Here is a 24,070-nt window from a genome sequence, read left to right as displayed (position 1 = left end):
AGTCAAGGGAACCCTCTTACACTGTTGGTGGGAATGCAAACTAGTACAGCCACTATGGAGAACAGTGTGGAGATTTCTTAAAAAACTGGAAATAGAACTGCCTTATGACCCAGCAATCCCACTGCTGGGCATACACACCAAGGAAACCAGAATTGAAAGAGACACATGTACCCCAATGTTCATCACAGCACTGTTTACAATAGCCAGGACATGGAAGCAACCTAGATGTCCATCAGCAGATGAATGGATAAGAAAGCTGTGGTACATATACACAATGGAGTATTATTCAGCCATAGAAAGGAATACATTTGAATCAGTTCTAATGAGGTGGATGAAACTGGAGCCGATTATACAGAGTGAAGTAAGCCAGAAAGAAAAACACCAATACAGTATAATAATACATATATATGGAACTTAGAAAGATGGTAACGATAACCCTGTATGCAAGACAGCAAAAGAGACACAGATGTATAGAACAGTCTTTTGGACTCTGTGGGAGAGGGCGAGGGTGGGATGATTTGGGAGAATGGCATTGAAACATGTATATTATCATATGTGAAATGAATCACCAGTCCAAGTTTGATGCATGATACAGGATGCTTGTGGCTGGTGCACTGGGATGACCTAGATGGATGGGAAGGGGAGGGAGGTGGGAGGGGGGTTCAGGATGGGGGACACATGTACACTTGTGGTAGATTCATGTTACTGTATGGCAAAACCAATACAATATTGTAAAGTAATTAGCCTCCAATTAAAATAAATAAATTTATATTAAAAAATAAATTTAAATTAACTAAAAAAAAAAAAAAGAAGAAATCCCAACCTGTGAAAGTAAGGGGGTTAGAGTGAAAGCAGAAATGGTTAGAAAGAGAAATTATCCACCCACTGTGAACAGAAATGTATATGGGTCATTCTGGAAAGGGCAAATTCTTAGGTGAAGCAGTGCAGCCAAGGCAAATTCTGGAGCTGACAACCTTCTCAGAAGTTATGGCTGCAAGTCCTTTCTTAAAGGGGAATGGAGGTGGCACATGTTTATGGCCACACGTTAATTATCTTATGTTGTCCAAGAAAAAGAAGAATCAGGTCTTCCAGAAGATTGGGGAGTAGGGCAGCTCTAGACTGTAGCAGTAGTGTTTTGAGAACTTTGTCTTTGCATCTCTGGTTTTAACTTTATTGACCTTTCAATTGATAACCCTTTTGTCTCCCAATTCCAATTCCCCAGAAGATACTTTGATTGACTCAGATCTGATCAGGTAATCAACACTGGATTGATTCTTTGCAGGTCCTGTAGTGCAAACATAGCTTCCAGACCCTGTGAAAGGATAAGTGGTGGTGTTGGTGGTGAATTAGTTCTTAGGAAAGAGATAATGGCTTATAGATTAAGCAGACACCTCCAAAAGTAATCATGTAATCAGCATCCACTGCAAGTGTTCTGTGATTGCATCTTTTGCATATCACTTATGCTGGGAACTACTATAGAATCAAATCGATGGGATGAAATTTGCTAAAAGGATGAAAGTTGTTTAAGGATCTTTGCTAAGGGATGGAATTTACAAAGCTTGCTCTTGCCCAAGCTTATCAAAAGATATAGGCAATATCTTTCATCTAACAACATTAAGCATAGTTAATTTGGAATTTCTGTTACAGTATATATTTCCTGGTACAGATTTCAAGACAAGATGCTAAGATTCTAGGCATGACAATACATTTTCATGACCAATCACTGTGAGCAATACCTAGAAAATAATATCATGTATCCATGATGATATCTAAGTGAGGAAAAGAGAAGGAGCAAAATGTGAGCCAGGAACTTATATTCTTTTATTATTGCTTCCCTAGTGGCTCAGAGGTTAAAGCATCTGCCTGGAATGTGGGAGACCCGGGTTCAATCCCTGGGTTGGGAAGATCCCCTGGAGAAGGAAATGGAAACCCACTCCAGTACTCCTGCCTGGAGAATCCCATGGAGGGAGGAGCCTGGTAGGCTACAGTCCATTGGGTTGCAAAGAGTCGAACAAGACTGAGCAACTTCACTTTCACTTTTACCACAGAAATGTAAGATCATCACAGAAATGGAATGTGACCATTCCAAAAACAAAGGAAGAGCTATAAAGCTTCTTAGACCTACTCAGTTTCTAAAGGCTACAGTTACTGAAAAGTTTCCTTTCCTACAAGATAGAGGCAACAGACTGCTCAGCAAAAACAGAAAACAGTGAAGATTAAGTAGTCCTTGAAGTCTGAGTCTTTGCTAGAACATACTGATGAATAGACACCTCTGCTCCCCCCACCCCCCGCCTTTTTTTAAAGCCATGGACACTTCACTTTATAGCACTGAGGCTATGCTTCCCAGTGGAAGGCCAAATGGCAGAAATATACCAATTGTCGACTCTTTAAAATAATGTCATTTAGAGCATGAGGATACACAAAAAGCCTATCAATCAAAAGTTATCACCTCCAGACCATAATGCAGATTAAGTACTCTGATGGACCCTCCATTATAAAACAATTAGATTTGGACAAAGTAGGATTTTTAATGAATGGCCAGAGCTAAATAAAAAATCACTAAGTGGCTAAACAAAGTGACATTAAACAGAGGTAGTATAAACCTTTTCAAAGTGTGAGATTACCCTAAAGGCAACTGCAAGTATCAACACCATAATGAGGGGTAAGGTTTGGGGCATGGAGCCATGCCAGGGGCCAGCAAAAGATGGAAAGCTGAATCTGAGTATCCTGTCTTAATCCTGGATCTGAAGGGGCTAACATGTTTCCATGGTTTGAATAGCTCAGGTTGACAGGTTTCACCATCAAGATACTGTGAGACTTTTAAAGGATAGTTAGTCAGTTGGCCACCCCACTAAGTGATACAAACATCCTAACTTTTTTCTCTTTTCTGTATCCAGAGGAATAAAGCAAACTTTACACTACAACCAGTCACTTTACAAAGCTCCAAAAAGAAAGCAAAATGCAAAAGCAGAGAATGTAAGCATGAAGAATCCATAATGGAAGGAAAGGTTATTGGTTTTTGTAAGAACTAAAAAAGACTAAGAAAGTAAGAAAGAGAATGTGGATTTCATACACTGATGACATATTTTGTCTGGTATTAAGCTATTGCCCTCAGATTCAGATCTAGCACTCTCTCCTCTGGTTTGGTGATACAAGGACTAAAACTCTGAAAGCCACATTCTGCTTTGGCAGTTGAGTCCCTGTTACACGAATGGAAATGGAAACTCTCAGGTAGGAGGAGAAAGAAGGGACTTGATCTTTCCTTTGCTTTCTATGACTTTCAGTAGAAGCTGCTGATCATAGTAGTGTTATTAATACTCACAAGTCAGTTTTATTATGTTCCTCAGAGGCATCAACAGCAGCCAGACACGTATTTGGCTCAAAGATTTGAGTCCCACCTCTGTAGGATTCCTTCTATGAACTCAGATTCTCTACTACCAGCTAAGCAGCACCACTTATAGTACTACATGGGACTGATCCTCTAAGGTTCCAAGTTTTATCATTCCAAACTCTTCCTTTGTGCCTCTACCTCTAGGGAGTGGTAGCTGCTTCATGCAGTTGCCACACTCATGAAACTGTATTATTCTATTTTTGTCTATTCAGTACTCAATGATTATTTACATTAAATTGTCTCTGTTGGAATAACTGGTATGGTTTCTGTCTCCTGACTAGATCCTGATGAATACACATATGGGACTTCTTATTCCTTAAACCAACTACTTTCATCCTTATTTTATGTTAGGAAAAGGTGGCCAGACCCCCAGAGATCAAGTAGTTTGAGGACAGAAATTTTAGAGTGGGGATTACACAAGGAAGAGAAAGGAGTCAGGTTTCTCTATTTCCTAGGCTATGAGTTATGAAAGAATGTAATGTAGCTGACCTCAGCCCCTGCTCCCCAACAGCAATATGAAATCACAATTGCAATCTTGATATTAATGAGCCTACCACTAAAAATCAATCAGCAGTTGAGATCAAATGTTGAAACAAAACAAAAAGCCCAAGCTACCAGCACTCACATTAAAATTCTATATTCTTTTGAGCTGATATTTACATTTTCCAGCTACTTAAAAATGAGATTGAATTGAACAGAAGCAATTGCTTTACATTCTACATACTTAAATGAATGTATGATATAAAGGGAAATTAACAGCATATAGTCCTTTCCTGTCCATTGCATTAACTATGAGGTTTCAGTTCTGCACCACGTAGTAAGGGGAACACACACACAGAACATTAGGACTGAAGCAGTGACTATTCCATTTCTGAGAACTGTTCAGAATGATATGGCTTCATTCTGCTCTATATGGAGAAAGAGTTGTGTGCTTATGGGGAGGAGTGGGCATAAGACATGGTATCAATGTACACTCTCTTGAAAAGCCCGAAGTATTGAGCTAGTCATCACTGCAGTATACTTCACATGCTAGGTACACCATACTGCACACCAGAGAAGAGGTTACAAGGACATGTGACATATTTTCAAGGCCTAATTGATGGCATTGCTGAGAGTGCCTCAGGATAATTCTTGTGTGAAGTAGGCTGTCCAGGTTGTGAAGAAGATTTTTTTTTTTTTTAATATATGACTAGTTGGTTTGTTTCACTAATAAATGTTTCTTTCTCTTGTGTTTCTCTCTGGCAATTGTCAGATAAATCTTAGATGGCAAACAACTTGAGAAAGGAGTCTTTAGTTCTAGGTAAGATGAGGCTGAGCAGAGAGAATGAGAACAAAGTAACTCTGATAACAAAAAAAGTAAACAGATGTTGCTATGGATATCATTTAGAGTCTAAGAAGTATTGAGTAAATTGTATTTGGGGCATTAGAAATATGAAATAGAAGGTGCAAAAGTTAGGGCACTACTCATTGTTGTTCAGTTGGTTTTTAAGGAATCCCTGGGTGGGAGCTGAGGCTATCCTAGAGGAAGATTCATGCTGGCCTCTATCTAGTCGCCACACAGGCATGGTCGGGACACTCTCCCTTGTCCTGATGCCCATGGTACATTTCTGTTTCTGGAGAAAACCACTTGCATCTTAATGTACAAACATACTTGTCTTTCAAAATACTGGACCTACTGGGCCAGGAAAGTTACCTACCCACTTGATTCACAGAAAAGAAGGTCAGATTTGCTCTGATAGAAACATCTATAGTGAACGAAAGAGAAAGAAAACTAACTTGACATACATATTAATAAGTACGCAGATTTATAACGGTCACATTGTTCCATATGATGAGCTGCATATTTGTGCCTCCCTTCGCCCCACCCTGTTGGAATACTTGAGCTCTGTATGATAGATTTAGAAGGTGGCGCCTTTGGGAGGTGATTAAGTCATGAGGGTGGAGTCTCATGGATTAGGGCTCTTATAAAAGAGATTCCACAGAGCTCCCTAACCCTTTCCACCATGCAAAGATACAATGAGAATTTGGGGATCCAGAAGGGGGCCCTCACCCAACCACGAACTGTGAGAAATAGACTTCTCTTTATATGATACCCAGTCGGTGGTATTTTGTTAGGGCAGCCCCTTACAGACCAAGACGTGGTCTCTCTTAATTTTTCTTCTTTTCTATAATTTCGAACAAGTTTAACAGAAGATTACTGGGTATGTTTTTGTTATTAGATATTAGAAAATAATTGAAATAGGTGGACTATATTAGTGTTTTTTAAGGTTCTGAAACTATGGATAAGGATACTCATTTGATGTTCGGATGATGTTACTACAATAGGTCATCAATCTGTCATTCACCTCTTTGACATATATTGAGCACCAGCTATACATCAGACTATGCTTGGTGCTGGGGATATAGAGATAAAAGACCATCTTGAAGAAGTTTAGTTTAGTGTGAAGATTTAAAAAACAACTAATCCTAGCAATAATATAAAGTGATAACTGCTATGACAGAAGAAAGCACACTATGCTGTGAGAGTTTAAGAATGGGACCTGTGGGTACTGGACTGGGTAGAGGGGAAGAAATAAGTTAATAATGAAAGAGTCCTGGAGTGGGGGGAGGGAAGAAATGTTTAAACCAAAAGGTAGAAGATGGGAGATGAGACAGAGAAGTAAATGAGACATACGTAGGATTAAGAAGTTACTCTGTTTTTCCCTGCTTTCCAGGTTCTGTGTTTTGCTGACCCCATTTATAGTAATAGCTTCGCTAGGCTCCTCCCCTCCTTATCGTCAGGGTATTCTTTGCTGAACTAGGATATTGCTTTTGCATTCACCAGAGAGCCACATCACACATCACTCCCTTCCCAGACAAATAAAATCCTTGGGAGAATGGCAAGATGTTTTTGCAGGGGCAAAATGATTTTGAAATATCTTATAGGATTTTCTCGGGGTTTTTTTGAAGAAAGTTACACCAGAAATAAAGCCATATTTTCAGACACAGTGAATCCATTTCTAGAAATTTATCTTAATAAATTAAAATACATACATTTTATACAGACACAACCATGCAGACAGACAGACAGACAGACACACACACACACACACACACACAGAGCACACTATATACATGGCATATGCCTACTGAAAATTTTGGCTCTGGTTTCTCTGTATCTTCTGCATCCTCACCTACCACTGAGATCATTCTTTATCAGGAAAGCTCTTTGGTTTTTAATGATATAGAATGTGGACGTTGAGGGGAATGGGAAGAAATATATTGTATAAATTAGGATAGAGGAAGTATATTAGAAAGGAGTTTTGAAGAACCCTCATTTTTATAATAAAAAGAAACTACATTTTTACTTATATAGATCTAAGGTTATGCCCACCCACAAGCATTGATGCAGTTGGATATGTGTATGTATATGTACATATATATGTGTATATGTATATATACACACACACATGCATACATACACATATATCCTAAATACATATATCTTCAGGATATATGTATTCATAAAATGCATTCATACAAACACAGAAAAAGGCCTGGAAGGATACCTCAGTACTGCTAACCTTTATTCTGAGCAATATAATTGGAGAAGGGGGAAATTTTTCACATTTCCTTTGTATTCTCTTAAAATAAGCATGTGTTAACTTTGTAATTTGACAAAACTAATAAATACTTTTAAAAGAAAGAAACAGATTCACAGTACTAAAAACATACAGAGAAACCAGAGCCAAAATTTTCAGTAGGCATTCATTTTGCCTCCACAAAAAAATCATAGATGCCTAGAGCTGAAAGGGAGCCCAAGAGACCAGCGTGCCCAGACAGGACTGTGTCTAGCCCATTCAGCAGATGGTTACATATTCTTTTCTGTACATTCTGCAGGAATGGAGAGATTCCCATGATAGTCTATTCTTGGGTTCAATTATCCTTCGTCTCTTGAAATTTCTGCTTCTGAAGAAACTGATTCCCAAAGCTAAGAGATATTGTTACTAAAGAATTATTTTTAATTATGATTCTGAAGCATATGGGTTGAATGATGACAGGTAAAAATTTCAAATACCTGATATATGTGCCAAGCAGAAATTATCTGTTGAATGACTTCCAAGTGAACCAGTATAAGTCATAACATCTGAGAAATTAGCACATCCTAGAGGGAAGACTCTGGGTAAACTGGGCAGTTTTCTAACCATGACTTAAAGAAAAGATCTCCAAAACCTTGATTTAATTCTAATATATCCTGGATGCCTGAGTATCCTACCATCTCAAAATGGGAATTATAACCAGACACTAATTCTAATCTAAGAAAATTTCACAGACAAATTTTAAATGTGCAAAATCATACAACTTGGGAAAGAAACCAGAAAATACATCAAATTCTCTAACTGTACTCCTTAGGACTAGCTTCAAGGGTCTTTTCCTACTTCCTCTTATCCAAATATTAGAGCATTTTCTGCCCACAACATAAGTACTTCAAGAAAGCCATTTTTAGCAGATTTGTTGCCATGTCCAAATAAGATATAATGAAGATGAACAGAAATCTCAAACCACTGGGGTCACTTTACAATTGATTTTAAGATTATTCCCACTCTGATGCTAGTCTTCTTTTTTGGTTATTCTCATAAAAATGGCAGCATCAGAGATGTCTTTTTGAGCTATTAATTTTGTAGCAAATAAAAACACCTCTCAACCATCTGGAGCCAGGATTTGTTACTCACATATATTCTACAGAATAAATTATTGCTAATATTGTATGAAGATTGGAAAGCATTTCAGAAGTTTTACTATTAATATTCTTTGTTATCATCTCTCTCCCATCCTAGTAACCTAACTTACAACTACACACTTCAGATAAATATGCCAAATCTAAGCTGCATGCAAACCTTTCACCACAGGCAACTCAAAAGAGTTAGCTATTTTCAATTTAATTTTCAGGCAAAATGAATACAATGCTGACTCAAGGAGATACATCACGTGTAAACTTTCATTACTTTAAGGAAATGCTTTCATTCTAAAAACATTATCCTATTAGAATTACAGTTCAATATTACATATTTCACGTGATGAAACAAAAGCTACACAACATTGCCTCATATTCTGAGGAGATAAGTAAAGACACAGGCCTTGAAGCTTAGTAGAAAAATTGAAACTGACACAAAGTTCGAGGCCTAGAAAGTCGCAGCCTCAGGTTTTTTTTTTTCATGTTCAATATTATATTCTGGCCAGGATGTAGATAGTGAGGTCAAATGGTTAGCCAATAAAGCCTTAGAAATGTCAGTTAGGAAGAACTATCAAGATCCCCTCCCCCCCATCACTTTTTAAAACTACACTCCTCCCTGTTCATTCACCAGTCCACAGGGAAGCGAAGAGAAGGGAGGAGGACAATTTTGCCCTTCAGGGGACATGTGGTAATATCTAGTGGTGTCCTTTGTTGACACAATTTGAAGGGAGTGCATGCTACTGGAATGTGTAGGATAGAAGCCAGGGTTGATGCCAAACTTCTCAGAATGCATGGGATAGCTCCCCACAACAAAAAGCAGGCCCGAAATATCAATGATTCTGAGGTTGAAAAATCCAGCACTATCACATTAATTTTTCTATTCCTTGAGAAATCCAATGTCTTTCCACTTGCTCTTCCCTATCCATGGAAGTCTTATTCCCTGGATCCCCCTGCTGCTTGGAGCTCTCCACTTCTCTGCTTAAACATCATCCCTCGGAGGGTCTTCAGTGAGCCCTACCCCAGCTTCAATACTCGAAGTCTCCCATTCTAGCCACTCTCTACTACATTGCTCTCTCTGATTTTCTTCATGGCACTTTCTATTTATTACTTGTCTTGTCACCTCTGTTTCTGTTTGAAAAAACCATGCTTGCCACATAAGCATTTGTAGTAAGAGTGAATATATACGTGTTTATATCTATGTTTATTCACACACTTGGTATCATTTAGCTAGGAGTAATGCTTACAGCCGGAGAAGGCAATGGCACCCCACTCCAGTACTCTCGCCTGGAAAATCCCATGGACAAAGGAGCCTGGTAGGCTGCAGTCCATGGGGTCGCTACTAGTTGGACACAACTGAGCAACTTCACTTTCACTTTTCACTTTCATGCACTGGAGAAGGAAATGGCAACCCACTCCAGTGTTCTTGCCTGGAGAATCCCAGGGACAGGGGAGCCTGGTGGGCTGCCGTCTATGGGGTCGTGCAGAGTCGGACACGACTGAAGTGACTTAGCAGCAGCAGCAATGCTTACAGTCAATATTTATTGTGCACTTGCTATGGGGTAGACACTTTTCTAAGAGCTTTGCCTGTATTTAATCCTCACAACAATCCAATCAAGTAAGTATTCTAACTTTCTATTTTATCAGTGAGGAACCTGAGGGTACAGTGACTTACCAAGGTTAAGCAGTTACTACGTGAATAAGCAGAGTCCACCTTGGCAAAGACTGCTCTGAGCTAGGATGACTGCTCAAGCTTCTTTATTAGTAAATATGAGCCAGACTTTAAGAGACACAGCTGGATTTCCACATTTTTCCATGTGAGTGATCAAAGCCATGATTTTGTTCAATTCACTTCAATTCAAGAGAAATTTATTGACCATCTTCCAGGTATCAATGCTGTGAATACTATTCAGCTACTGAGCACTTAAAGATGAATAATCGCTCCTGATAATAAGCAGACAGATCTCAATCATTCTCTGGCAAATGACAATCCACAATGCTGGGTGGTCTCAGGGTCCTTTTGCAATGTGAAAAGCTGACCAAACTCCTGCTCTTTCATTTTGTCTTAATGCCATTAACATATACAAAACGTGCATATTGTATACAGGTTGATGAAACAGTTTATATATAATGGACCAATCTAAGTGCTGAAAGAGCAGAGTTTGCACTTAAAAATGCTGCCCTTGTCTTGGGTCCTTCACCTACTTTTTAAATTAAGAAATTTCTCTCTCTTAACCTTTTATAAATACAGTTCACAATTATATTGAATAAACCCACAGGCTGTTATTTGGAAACATAAAACAGGCACATGAACACATTCACAGCAGGGCAACAATTTTCTTTTTCTTTTAACCTCTTGCAAATGCCAACTTGCCATTCCCCAAATTGCTCTTTGTAGAAAATAAAGGCAATACAGTTTTAAAACACACTCTCCTAAGTGTGTTTGCTGTCAGGAGAAGAGTCATCTTGGCTTTCTTGACTGTTTCTTTTCCCATTACAGAAAAACCTGCTTTGAAGGTCTTTGCCTTCAGCCAGAGGACCCAGGTATGCAGAAAAGATCAAAACATTTTCCAGACCACATGGAAAATCCTCCAAAAAAAGGAAAAAGAAAGAAAAAAAAAAAAAAACAACAACAACCTGGACCACCTATCCTAAAGAAGGACTCCTGGCAGCTATAAAGTATTTGAATCCAATATTTACTGAACTTTCTCTTTCTCACTTCAAACAAAAGAAATTGATGAAACACAGTCATAGAATCTCATACATGGACTTTGTTACTATTGGATATTCCTTATCAGAGTCTAGTCCTCCTGGTGGCTCAGAGGGTAAAGCGTCTGTCTGCAATGTGGGAGAACTGGGTTCAATCCCTGGGTCGGGAAGATCCCCTGGAGAAGGAAATGGCAACCCACTCCAATATTCTTGCCTGGAAAATCCCATGGACGTAGGAGCCTGTTAGGCTACAGTCCCTGGGGTTGCAAAGAGTTGGACACAACTAAGCGACTTCTCTCTTCTCTTATCAGAGTCTATCTACCTCTTCTTCCTGCTCCAAGGAAACAACTCTACTATACATTTTGTCTTCTTAAAATTCTTTTGACAACATATTGCTTTAACATACCTCTATTGTATGCCCCTCCCATTCCTACAAAATCTAGTAGCTCTTAGTACCAGAAGGGTCACTTTTTTTTTTTTCTTTAGTCAAGATGAAATTCTTCTACTATTTAATGCAGTTTCTCTGTCACGGAAGAAGATGGAGAACAAAAACAACCCCTCTTAGCAAAGTTCTTTCAGTTAATTGCATGGTTATTTTTGTAGTGCTTTATATGTTTACAGACAGTTTTACATACACTGTCATTTTTGTGAGTCAAAACCTCTTGTCTCATTTTAGACGAGAGGAAATAGATACAGAAGAAAAGGTCTTGTAGCTAATAAGCAGCAGAACTGGAGTTCAACTTCAATCATTTCTGACTTTTTCCTCTTGAAGAAAAATGGAACTTTCTTTTGTTTTAGCAGCTAATTTTATGACACCATTTTTTCATTTGCTGAGGTTCTTTTTGAACTTTTGCCAAATATTCTACAGTTCTTAAATTATGCAGCGATGATTCCAGACATTGCTGAGGATAATGGATAATGATTTCTACAATTAATATTCCTAAATATGTGTGCGTAGGGGGCAGTTAGTTCATCATACGTTAGTGGTATAAAATGATAGTTTGCAATAATTACCTGTCTTCTGGTATTATTTATTCATGTGTGTGCTAAGTCACTTCGATCGTGTCCTTCTGTCCATGGGATTCTCCAGGAAAGAATACTGGAGTGGGTTGTCATGCCCTCCTCCAGGGGATCTTCCTGACCCAAGAATCAAACTCGCATCTTATTCTGTTTCCTTTATTAGCAGGCAGGTTCTTTACCACCAGAGCCACCTGGGAAGCCTGGTATTTAGTCATGTAACCTTGGCAAAACACCTCACTCCTGGGACTCCAGGTCCTCATCTAAGAGGTGAAATGAAAAGTTCAGAGACCCTGATCATGAGAAATGATAAACATTTCAAGACAGGGTGAGCTAACTTCTTTGGCCTGATTGCCAGCCTACAAAGATCTATTGAATTTTGTTGATTAGGGATCTGAGCAAACAGGAGCCTAGAGAAAATGAAAAAAAATTACCAAAGTCTCACAGCAAGAAGACTACAGGATTTTGACTCCTGGTTCTTGCTCTGTATCCTACAGTCATATCATCTGATCTCTAAGACCATTTCTCCCTTTAAAAAACTATGATTATTAAAGTTTTTCTGTTTAGCTAGTCATTCTCTAAATTACATTTACTATGTTGTTTCTCTCTTTAAATGTCTTACTCATTACTTGTCTACAATGAACTCTTAAATGCTTGCTCAGACTACAACTTTATGTTGACATTTTTTGAAATTTCCAAGGTGCACATCATTTATCCCTACTTACAACTAACAACAAATCCAAGGCATTGCTACCTCTTCAGAGAAAAGAAAGACATACCTTAAAGTCCTACCTAAACTATTTTAGAAGTTTATTATGAGAGCAGGCTTATCACAACTTCTAGTTTTATCAGAGATTTAATCAACTGCAACATGCTGCCTTTTCTTTCACTCAGTCATTCATTCATCTAACAATACATTGTAGTTTTTAAGAGACCACTTCATATTTGCCACTTTCCTTCTGTTTAACTTTGGGCAAATTATTTATCAAATCTAAACCTCAATTTCCTGATCTATAAAATTAGGAGTGTTTGTAGGTAATCATGAGAAATGTTTTAAAGAAAAACAAAAATAATATGTGTAATACACTAAGCATAACAGAAGGTTTCATATAAATTGCTTAGTAAATACTGACTTTTATGAAAAATATTTATAAGGTATCATCTATAAGATTGGTGCTGTGCGAGGTACTTAGGTCATAATTACGTACAATGTGGACAATATTTACTCTCTTCCCTGGAGGAACTCACAGTCTAGAAGTGAAGATAGACATGGAGTCATATGGTTGTAACAAAGAAGGTCTATATCCTATGACAGAGGCAGTACCAGGACCGATGGTGATATAAAGAAAGATGTGACTATTTTGGCTCTGGGGCAGTCAGAGAAGAAGTCTTGAAGGAGAATGTGTTAGTCAGATGGAGAGGAAGGAAGCTATGATCAAATTGTAATGAGAGGCCAGAGCACAGGACACATGGAAGGAAGTACTGGGTCATCAAACTGGAACTGGCATTTTGGGACCAGATTGAGAAGAAGGGCCTTTAGGACCATGTTAATAAGAAGTTTGGACTTCTGTTTTGGATAAGAGTAAATCTGTTAAGCAGAGAAGCAATTTTTAACAAACATGTTTTTAGGAAGATGACTCTACTGGACATAACATGCACTGAAAAAGTAAAAATCAGATGACAAAAAAAAACCAGTTCAGAAGTTTCTGTCATGGCTGGACAGGAGATGCTGTGGCCCAGACAGTGATATTGGTTGTGAGTATGGACTGGAATTTACAACAAGAAACAAAGTTTGCAGCCATCAAAGGGCATGCTGCAGATTAGAGAGTTCTGCAAATATACCCAGAGTATTAGAGTTCCATAAAGACACTCTAGTATGCTTTAAGACTGCTTTGATGGTGTAAAAGTAAAAAACTCAGATTATGTGCAGTAGTTCTTTTTTATTTCAATTAACAGACTACATTAGATGCTTTAACTTCCTCAATCTCCTAGGACTTTTCTAAAAGGTAAAAATATGTGGACCTACTCATTTCTTAATGCCTGATCCCTACCTTTTTCCCAGGCTAGGTTAGGGTCTTCCTCCTCATATTCCTACAGTGCCTGAGCACATCTCAATTTAACCATTAGCACACCTGCATTACAACTACTTTTCACTGGCTTTCATTCATGTCCAAGGCACATGAGGGTGAGCACAGGAAGTGCCTGCTGCTCCTCCTTGTTTTCCTGTGCCTGGCCCACAGTCTATACATGAAAAAAAAAAAAAAAATAAATGGAGAAAACAAAGTCTTGGCTAGGAAGATAGGAGAAAGAATCATGCTTGATCTATGTCCTGAATACAATAAAACATTTTTCCCTCTTTTGCATAGATATAGGTATTTTCCACCGCTTTATGAATGGCAGAGACATACTGCATTAAGACTGTAGGCTGAATAGTCTCAACTTACCTTTCATTATAGTGAAAACTACATGCATGTTCCCTGGAGTCAGTTACACCTGCGCTCAGATTCTGCCTTGGCCAGGTATTATTTAGTTAATTCCAAGACTCAGGTTTCTCATCCATAATGCATAGATAAAAAATAACTATATCAAAGGATTGATGAAGGATTGAATTAGATAATATGGTAGCTGACAGGTGAAGTATCTACATATATGGTAGCTGTTATTATGAACTTAATAGTTCATAAGAAGCTGAAAAACTTAAAAACCTTAGAAACAACTAAGAGACAACAATTGATGCTGGTGTCCTTCTGAGCAGTGAGAAAACCTCACAAAGTGAGAACACCGATTTTCATGAAAGTCATGTTTGTTTGTTTGTTTGTTTTGCTATCAAAAATGCTCAACCTAGTCACCTAATAAACAAAATAATTTTTAAAAGAACATATTTCTATACATTCACATTGTAATTCAGCTATACTTCAATAAAAAAGAAAAGAAAATATTCCTCAGTACTAATCACCTGAAACTTACAAGTTGGAACTATTCAGAATAGAATTCTGCGCTTGAGGTAAAGTTTTAAGAAATTGATGAATGAATTTCCAATAGTCAGAATTTGGCAAAATTTAACACTTCATATATAGCAGTTGTAAAATTAGTTTCTTGACAGAAAAAAATTATAAGATGCTATTATGGGTTCAACAGCACTCCTTAGTGGGTTAGCAATTCATTAATTACAGCAGCATCACTTAATATGTTTCAGTAATAAGGTACTTTATTCTGTCTGTAACCATCATTATATAGGTACATGGATTACATGTTCTATAATATCTAGGAATATCTTAGGCTCTTCTACTGATAAATTGGGAACAACGGATGTGAATTAACTAAATTAGTGAAAGAATTCTGGACACATTAAAATACAAATGTCTATTTCTCATACATGCATCAGATATTTTAATCAAAGGACCTCTTGTTGGATAATCTGAAAGAGGACAACATAGTAATAAGACTATTTGAGTACATTTTCTTTTTTGAACTGCTCTTGTTCTTAGCTTCCTCTGTGCATCATACAATATACCAAAATTTTAATGAACTTCCATGTAATTTCATATATTTTAAAAATTCATGCATATATATTTCATACTTTATATGTAATACCAACTTATTCTTTATGTACTCACTTCAATAACTAGGTTGAAAGTTCTTTGTGGATGAAAATAATATATTTTACTTCTTTTATATCCTTAAAATTTTTTAAATTATTTTAATTGAAGTACACAGTTGATTTACAATGTTGTGTTGGCTTCAGATGTATAGTAAAGTTGTGTATATACACATATATACATTCTCTTGTGTATGTACACATACATAAAATTATATTCCTTTATAGGTTTTTTACAAAATATTACATTAAGTATAGTTCCCTGTGTTATATAGCAGATCCATGTTGGTTATCTGTTTTTTATATAGTACTGTGTATATGTTAATCCCAAACTCCTAATCATCCCTCCCCTCCCCCTTGAGTAACCGTAAGTTTTCTTTTTCCCCTCCGGTGTCTGTGGATCTATTTCTGTTCTGCATATAAGTTCATATGTATCATTAAAGGAAAAATTTTTTAATCTATAGTTTTAGATCAGAATACAGTTCTACTTTGGAATAAAGGGTGAGTATGGATAAAGACAAGGAAAACTTTATTCATGAGCTGTGTCTAAGCTTCGAGGTGCAGGGGACAGAAAGAATAGCTGGTGGGTGTGGGGCCTTCGGTCCACGTGGCCTAAAGTCAGCACAGTATCTCTGTCCTCCACACTGACAGCTGCCAAATTAGTCTCCCTCCAGTAATGATCCCCAAGTTAGCTTTAGTTAATGAACTGAAAGGAGCTGCAGGTACTTCTGGCCTTAACTGCCTTTCTTTGTGGCTCCGTGAGCTTGCAAGCTTGCTCTCGTCCCAGAATCTGATGGCAGCCATCTAAGTAGCCTGCTGTGAGGCAGATTGCAGTGAGACAAATCTGTGTGAGGCAGGTACTCATTTGAGAGCCCTTGCCAGAGCCAAAAGCTAATGCTTTAAGTTTTAATTAAAGACAAACTGAACCATTTTGGGGAAAAGTTTGGGCACTCCTTGCCGGGAAGACAGCCATATACTCTGTGTAACTGGGGTTATTGTGGGCTTGTCTCCATCTGTGTAGTTGGATGCTGAGGGCATACAACTACCAGGCGTTAGAAAATGAGATGTCACTTTGGTCCTAAAGGAAATTTAACTGCATAAAATGGATAAAGGCACAGGAAAAACAGAAATGCAGATGTTATTTCCCATGAAGATATAGCAAATACTTCAGAGAGGGAAAAAAAGATACCATAAAATTCCCTTTAAATATAACTTATTGTATTCCCTGAAGAGGCAGTTGAACTTTATGAATATAAAACAAGAAGAGTCTTTCAGAGGTTTATACTCTCCTTTTGGAAATTCTTATAAGTTGGTTTTAGATGTCCCTATGGTATCTATATTATTGCAACACATATCAGTGAAGCCCATGATACCTGGGCCTCTGGGTATTTTATAGATATAGATATATTTTATAGATATAGATATTTTAATATATTTTATAGATATAGATATTTGATAGATATAGATATTTGATAGATATATTTTATAGATATTTTATAGATATAGATATTTTATCTATTTCCTATTATCCATTTCCTTCTCCAGAGGATCTTCCTGACCCAGGGATTGAACCCAGTTCTCCCGCATTAGAGGCAGATGCTTTAACCTCTGAGCCACCAGGGAAGCCAGATATTTTATAGATATATCTATGGATATAGATTTTGGTGCATGATATATGTGATATGTGCCTTGTGCTCAGTCGTGTCTGACTCTTTGTGACCCCATGGACTGTAACCTGCCAGGCTCCTCTGTCAATGGGATTTTGGTCCATGCTTTTTCCCAAATCCAGAGACCTTTCCTCCAGACAATATGTTGAACTGATACCCACTAAGAAACATACCAGAATTTAATGTGAAATTTACACAGAAAAACATAAGTCAAGCATGATGTTCCACAAGAGTCAAATATTATTTCTTTGAAATTCCACCATATATCCTAAGACTTTCTTAATGTTTTTAGATGAAACAATTTTTTCATAATGGATCCTTACAATCATCTTAAATACATTTCTTTTAAACCTTCAATACTGTGTGATTCATTGTTTTTTGTCTATTTTCAGGACTGAATTAGCTTCTTTTTGATGGTCTAACTGCTATCCTAGTTGGAGTCTTCCCCTAGCTAGGGTTCCATACCTTCACAAACATCCTCAGGACTTCCTGGGCATTTGAGGAATTATAGAAGTGATACAGTTGGAGATTACAGGTCTTTCAGAAGAGCACACAGATTTTTTTTTTCAATAAGTCACACAGTCAGGAGTTCCTCACTTGTATGTTATTTTACCCAGTGATATTTTAGTTGCCTTTGAATACCAAACTATGACTGAGTGGAAGTATTATGTCTTCTGGCAGAGTAAACAGAACAAGCACTTACTTCCCTCTTGTTTCTAAGAAGATCTTCATCACTGCTGTTTGATGGTGGGATGATAGAGCTGGCCTTGGCTCAACCCAGCTCCCAATAAAAGTATTGATCAGCTTTTCTCTAAAGAACTACTTCCCTTTGGCAATGTACTCCAATATTCTGCTCACAAATGCACTGACACACTTAGGTCCTAGGTCAGAAGGTCTGAAACCTAGTCCCACTACACATTAATTATGCAACTTTGATGAACTTAGTGTTGTAGAAATTAGAAAGTTTTTCATCAGACTTCTTTTCATTTTCTCTTGTTCTCACAACTAGAGTATATTTCCTACCTTTCTTGCAATTAGGTACAGCCAAGTTATAGTGTTCTGGCCAGTGCAATGTTGGCAAAAGTGATATATACCACATACAATCCTACATTTTCTTTCTGCATTAACCATCTGGAGAGGTCTCCAAGCTATCTCCATACTGATCTCCAAGTTGCTGTGTGAAGGAATGCCTGACCGGGAGCATCATGTTGGGCCATAAGAAATAATTTTATGCTTTGTCAAGACACGAAAATTTGGGGGTTATATGTTAGCAAATAGTCCACTCTAACTGATAAGATTTGATTCTCTAAATCTCAATTCTTCCTCAGTAGTTATCCTGAGAGAGTACTTTCTACAATGGTTGTGAAGATTAAAGGTAGGTTTAACAGGGATATGGGTTAGTTCTTGACATATAGCTGTTTACAAATAGAAGCAATCATAAAACTAGAGATGGAAGTCTCTTAGGATCCTCTGTGGAGATGTTGACCTGAACTTCTTGTTCAGGTGAAAGTGATAGTCACTCAGTCATGTCTGACTCTTTGCGACCCCGTGGACTATACAGTCCATGGCATTCTCCAGGCCAGAATACTGGAGTGGGTAGCCTTTCCCTTCTCCAGAGGCTGTTCCCAACCCAGGGATTGAACCCAGGTCTCCTGCTTTGCAGGCGGATTCTTTATCAGCTGAGCCACAAGGGAAGCCCAAGAATACTAGGGTCAGTAGCCTATCTCTTCTCCAGCGGATCTTCTTGACCCAGGAATCGAACCAGGGTCTTCTGCATTGCAGGCAGATTCTTTACCAACTGAGCTATCAGGTGAAGGTATGTTAAATCAGGGAGATAAGACATGAGGGTCAGCACTTATCACTGAGAATGTATATATAGACCAAGCCCCACATGCTTCTGCGTATCTATCCCACTGTACTTCCATTCTTCCCCTTTAACAAGATGGAGGAAAGGAGACAGTAAAATATGCATTTTATTATGACTTTGGGGGAGCAGACTCTAACCAGATAATCCCTACTGAAGGAAAGAATCTGGGCATTCAGACATGTAAATGAGTACAAGAAGGATATATATGGTAGGCGTTCAGAGTTGGGTTTTTCACATTACAATATCTTAGCACCACTTTGTAGCTTCTAACTCCCAAAAGCCACTAAGGTATAAGAATATAGGAAATTTGAGATTTTCTCAGGTAAAAAAAGTGTATGGGATTCATTTGCTTGAATTTCAGAGGCTGTGTAGGCTCTTTAAGCTTTGGCAGGTAGTGGGGCTATTTTAGATTATCAAAGTCCACCAGTCACCAGTGTCCACCAGGCACCAGTCTCATCATCATGGATATTTCTCCTCTCTTCACAGATCTTCAGTTAATACCTAGTAGCTGGGATGTAGCAAGGCTTCAATATACATTAACTAATGAGTAAGTTAAAATGGCATAATGTATGTGGATCATGATGAAAGATTCTCATCAGTTCACCCCAAAAGAATAGAAAATGAAGAAGTCTAAGCTCAGACAAGTCCAATGACATTTTATAAACAGCATTATGTGATCTTTGCTAGTGGGGGGGGGGGGCGGGTGGTAAACAGCAGAGTTACACTAATCCAAATTACAGAAAATCACTTATTTCAAAACTTAGGCTCATATTGTGGCTCGGACGGTAGAGCGTCTGTCTGCAATGTGGGAGACCCAGGTTCGATCCCTGGGTCAGGAAGATCCCCTGGCAAAGGAAATAGCAACCCACTTTGGTATTCTTGCCTGGAAAACTCCATAGACTGAGGAGACTGGTAGGCTACAGTCCATGGCGTCGCAAAGAGTCAGATATGACTGAGCGATTTCACTTTCGGTTTCACTTTCACTAAACAGTCTTTATAACTACTTTCAAACCAGTCTGGACACATAGTTTTATATTCTATTTAAAATAATTTCAGAGAAGAAGATTTAGTGAGGTTTTCTAATACACATCTTCAACATCTGCCCAACTGATCTGATAATATACTTTCCTTTAAAGCTATTTCTCCATGTTCTGTCCTTTTTGGTAATAGCAAATGGCTAATAGCCACACGTGAACCATGAACTTCCAGATGTTCAAGCTGGTTTTAGAAAAGGCAGAGGAACCAGAAATCAAATTGCCAACATCCGCTGAATCATCAAAAAAGCAAGAGAGTTCCAAAAAACATCTATATCTGCTTTATTGACTATGTCAAAGCCTTTGACTGTGTGGATCACAATAAACTGTGGAAAATTCTGAAAGAGACAGGAATACCAGACCACTTGACCTGCCTCTTGAGAAACTTATATGCAAGTCAGGAAGCAACAGTTAGAACTGGACGTGGAACGACAGACTGGTTCCAAATAGGAAAAGGAGTACATCAAGGCTGAATATTGTCACCCTGCTTATTGTGCAGAGTACATCATGAGAAACACTCGGCTAGAAGAAGCACAAGCTGGAATCAAGATTGCCAGGAGAAATACTGATAACCTCAGATATGCAGATGACACCACCCTTATGGCAGAAAGTGAAGAGGAACTACAAAGCCTCTTGATGAAAGTGAAAGATGAGGGTGAAAAAGTTGGCTTAAAGCTCAACGTTCAGAAACTAAGAACATGGCATCTGGACCCATCAGTTCATGGGAAATAGATGGGGAAACAGTGGAAACAGTGTCAGACTTTATTTTTTGGGCTCCAAAATCACTGCAGATGGTGATTGCAGCCATGAAATTAAAAGATGTTTACTCTTTGGAAGGAAAGTTATGACCAATTTAGACAGCATATTAAAAAGCAGAGACATTACTTTGCCAACAAAGGTCCGTCTAGTCAAGGCTATGGTTTTCCCAGTGGTCATGTATGGATGTGAGAGTTGAACTGTGAAAAGAGCTGAGCGCCAAAGAATTGATGCTTTTGAAATGTGGTGTTGGAGAAGACTCTTGAGAGTCCCTTGGACTGCAAGGAGATCCAACCAGTCCATCCTATAGGAGATCAGTCCTGGGTGATCATTGGAAGGACTGATGCTAAAGCTGAAGCTCCAATACTTTGGCCACCTGATGCAGAGAGTTGACTCATTGGAAAAGACCCTGATGCTGGGAGGGATTGGGGCATGAGGAGAAGGGGATGACAGAGGATGAGTTGGCTAGATGGCATCACCAACTCTACAGACATGAGTTTGAGTAGACTCTGGGAATTGGTTATGGACAGGGAGGCCTGGCATGCTGCTGTTCATGGGGTCACAAAGAGTCGGATACGACTGAGCTACTGAACTGAACTGAACTGAACTGAATAGCCACCATCTACACATCTGAATACAGATACACATTTCCCACTTCCAAAGAACAAACAATCAACCAAAGGAAAAGAATAAATGTATTGGCTATGCTTGAGTGAGAGAGAGCTATTTGAAGTATAGCAGGTTAAATGACTCTTTAAACACCACAGCAGACTACGTTGCACTGTGAAAACTTCATTGTCAGTAAAACAACATTACTTCTCAAGGCCTTTCAGGAGAGAGGATCATACAAGTATCTCAGTTAACAGCTAGCAAGAACAGAAAACGTGTACAAGTTTGAAACCAAATTTTTGAAAGAGGAAAATATCTTATTTAAGCCATTGTTATCTGTTTCTGTTAGAGCAGAACAGCTAAAGCTATGTTCAAACTAATTCATACATATATGAATTATATACATTCAGTTCAGTTCAGTCACATAGTTGTGTCCAACTCTTTGCAATCCCGTGGACTGCAGCATGTCAGGACTCTTTGTCCATCACCACTCCTGGAGTTTACTCAGACTCACGTCCATGAAGTCAGTGATGCCATCCAACCACCTCATCCTCTGTCAGCCCCTTCTCCGCTGACCTTCAATCTTTCCCAGCATCAGGGTCTTTTCAAATGAGTTAGTTCTTTACAACAGGTGGCCAAAGTACTGGAGTTTCAGCTTCAGCATCAGTCCTTTCAATGAATATTCAGGACTGATTTCCTTTAAGATGGACTAGTTGGATCTCCTTGCAGTCCAAGGGATTCAAGAGTCTTCTCTAACACCACAGTTCAAAAGCATCAATTTTTTGACACCCAGCTTTCTTTTAATCCAACTCTCATGTTACATGACTACTGGAAAAACTATAGCCTTGACTAGATGGACCTTTGTTGGCAAAGTAATATCTCTGCTTTTAAATATGCTGTCTAGGTGGGTCATAACTTTTCTTTCAAGGAGCAACCATCTTTTAATTTCATGGCTGCAGTCACCATCTGCAGTGATTTTGGAGCCCCCCAAAATAAAGTCTTTCATTGTCTCCACTGCTACCCCATCTATTTGCCATGAAGTGATGGGACCAGATGCCATGATCTTCGTTTTCTGAATGTTGAGCTTTAAGCCAAACTTTTCACTCTTCTCATTCATTTCCATCAAGAGGCTCTTTAGCTCTTCCTTGCTTTCTGCCGTAAGGGTGGTGTCATCTGCATATCTGTGATTATTGATATTTCTCCCAACAATCTTGATTCCAGCCTGTGCTTCATCCAGCCCAGTGTTTCTCATGATGTACTCTGCATATAAGTTAAATAAGCAGGGTGACAATATACAGCCTTGACGTACTCCTTTCCCAATTTGGAACCAGTCTGTTGTTCCATTTCCAGTTCTAACTGTTACTTCCGACCTGAATACAGATTTCTCAAAAAGAAGTTCAGGTGGTCTGGTATTCCCATCTCTTGAAAAATTGTCCAAAGTTTATTGTGATCCACACAGTCAAAGGCTTTGACATAGCCAATAAAGCAGAAATAGATGTTTTTTTGAGCTCTCTTACTTTTTAGATGATCCAGACAATGTTGGCAATTTGATCTCTGGCTCTTCTGCCTTTTCTAAATCCAGCTTGAACATCTGGAAGTTCATGGTTCACATACTGTTGAAGCCTGGCTGGGAGATTTTGAGCATTACTTTGCTAGTGTGTGAGATGAGTGCAATTGTGAGGTAGTTTGCGCACTCTTTGGCATTGCCTTTCTTTGGAATTGGAATGAAAACTGACCTTTTCCAGTCCTGTGGCCACTGTTGAGTTTGGCCTAATTTGCTGGCATATTGAGTACAGTACTTTCACAGCATCATCTTTTAGGATTTGAAATAGATAACTGGAATTCCATCACTTCCATTAGCTTTGTTTGTAGTGATGCTTCCTAAGACCCACTTGACTTCACATTCCAGGACGTCTGGCTCTCGGTGAGTGATCACACCATCATGATTATCTGGGTCATGAAGATCTTTTTTGTATAGTTATTCTGTGTATTCTTGTCACCCCTTCTTAACATCTTCTGCTTCTGTTAGGTCTATACCATTCCTGTCCTTTATCGAGCTCATCTTTGCATGAAATGTTCCTTTGGTATCTCTAATTTTCTTGAAGAGATCTCTAGTCTTTCCCATTCTGTTGTCTTCCTCTATTTCTTTGCACTGATCACTGAGGAAGTCTTTCTTATCTCTCCTTGCTATTCTTTGGAACTCTGAATTCCAATGAATATCTTTCCTTTTCTCCTTTGCTTTTGGCTTCTCTTCTTTTCACAGCTATTTGTAAGGCTTCTTCCGACAGCCATTTTGCCTTTTTGCATTTCTTTTTCTTGGGAATGGTCTTGCTCCCTGTCTCCGGTACAATTTCAGGAACCTCTGTCCACAGTTCTTCAGGCACTTTTTCTATCAGATTTAATCCCTTGAATCTATTTGTCACTTACACTGTATAATCTAAGGGATTTGATTTAGGTCATACCTGACAGAGGATGAGATGGCTGGATGGCATCACTGACTCAATGCATGTGAATCTGAGTGAACTCCGGGAGTTGGTGATGGACAGGGAGGCCTGGTGTGCTGTGATTCATGGGGTTGCAAAGAGTCAGACACGACTGAGCGACTGAACTGAACTGAACTGAATGGTCTAGTGTTTTTCCCCACTTTCTTCAATTTAAGTCTGAATTTGGCAATAAGGAGTTCATGATCTGAGCCACAGTCAGCTCCCAGT

This window comes from Ovis canadensis, chromosome 2, assembly GCF_042477335.2.
Source record: "Ovis canadensis isolate MfBH-ARS-UI-01 breed Bighorn chromosome 2, ARS-UI_OviCan_v2, whole genome shotgun sequence".
Lineage (NCBI taxonomy): Eukaryota > Metazoa > Chordata > Mammalia > Artiodactyla > Bovidae > Ovis > Ovis canadensis.
Note: the sequence above shows the minus strand (reverse complement) of the source record.